Genomic DNA, 1,355 nt, shown 5'->3' with positions numbered 1-1,355 from the left:
ACTTTGAACTAGTTCACGTAGAAAGAGAACTTTCCCAACACTGGTTTAAGGTGCCTCAAAAAAAAAGACCGGCAAGCTGGTTAGTCTTTGGTTCTTCTAACCCTGGAGATGGCTGACATGCTTGCTGGTCCTCGTCTGAGTTGAGAGACGTAGAGTCAGCAGAGAGAGATGATTTCAGCAGAACCTCCACTGAGGGGGGAGCCCCAATTGCACCAGAAGAAACCCCTTCCCCTTGGATCTCTGGACCGTTTTCTGCTTGGCTGAGATGCGGCTCAATGGTGACAGAGCTGTCATTTTCAGTTGGGAAAATAACTACATCATAGTCGACTTGAAGGGTGTGGTCAACCATTTCTTCCCATCAAAGTTTAGTTGCAAAGGTTTCATTTCCACAAACAATCTGTTTTTGCTCCATGTCAAACTTTCTCTAAATCAGATTATCTACCTAAAAGGCGTTTGATATCTGAAATAGATGTCTTTTGATTCATCAAAAGTGAACTGTCGCCATTAAGGTCGGGAAAAGTAAAGAACACTGTGTGGGTGGATGTCATGCATTTGCTAAGTCAGGTCATTTCTCAATTCACAATAGTACAGACTCGTGTCCTCGCTAAGTATGTTCTTGAGAAGAACTCAGGAAAGTATGGACTTGGGGAGAACAGGAGCATGCAGCATAAATATGGGTCAATTGAAACAGAAGCGTACTAGTGACATCACCACATGCCCGGCTTGTCTAGAGCTGCATTTCACCTCCTGTTATTAATAGTCTCTAGATAATAATAAAGTCTTATTTTTTTCATTTAGTGGGGGAATAATAATTAACACAGTCAGATAAACACAAATCAAATGAATATTTCGCCAAATAAAACAAAAAACTCCGCATCAGAGCCAGCGGTCCTTCACACGGTTATGCCGAGAGAGAGATGCTGCAGACGGGTTGGATTAGCATTGGCTGCCGTTACCCTCGGAGGTCCGCTGGTTTCCACTGTCCTCTCAACTTCATGAATTTTTTTTAAATTACTCATTAAATCCATAAATCGGCCATATGGTGAGGCTTCAAAGTATATTGTTCTCGCCGCAAATTATCTGCATCCCATGCATAGAGATGTCTGTGACTTGCACTCCCTTAACACAGGCCTACGTAATCCTACAATAACATAATATTTACAGTTGATTTATTAAAAATGCTTTTCAGTAAAAGTCAACAGCAATAACTCCAATTACAAACGATAATTTTATTCAAAATGTATTTATTAAAAATGCTTAACAGTAAAAGTCAACAGCAATAACTCCAATTACAAACGATAATTTTATTCAAAATGTATTTATTAAAAATGCTTAACAGTAAAAGTCAACAGCAA

This window comes from Cyprinodon variegatus, unplaced genomic scaffold (genome assembly GCF_000732505.1).
Source record: "Cyprinodon variegatus isolate N-32 unplaced genomic scaffold, C_variegatus-1.0 Scaffold1147, whole genome shotgun sequence".
Lineage (NCBI taxonomy): Eukaryota > Metazoa > Chordata > Actinopteri > Cyprinodontiformes > Cyprinodontidae > Cyprinodon > Cyprinodon variegatus.
The sequence above is the reverse complement of the archived record's forward strand: the minus strand, read 5'-3'. Positions refer to the sequence as shown.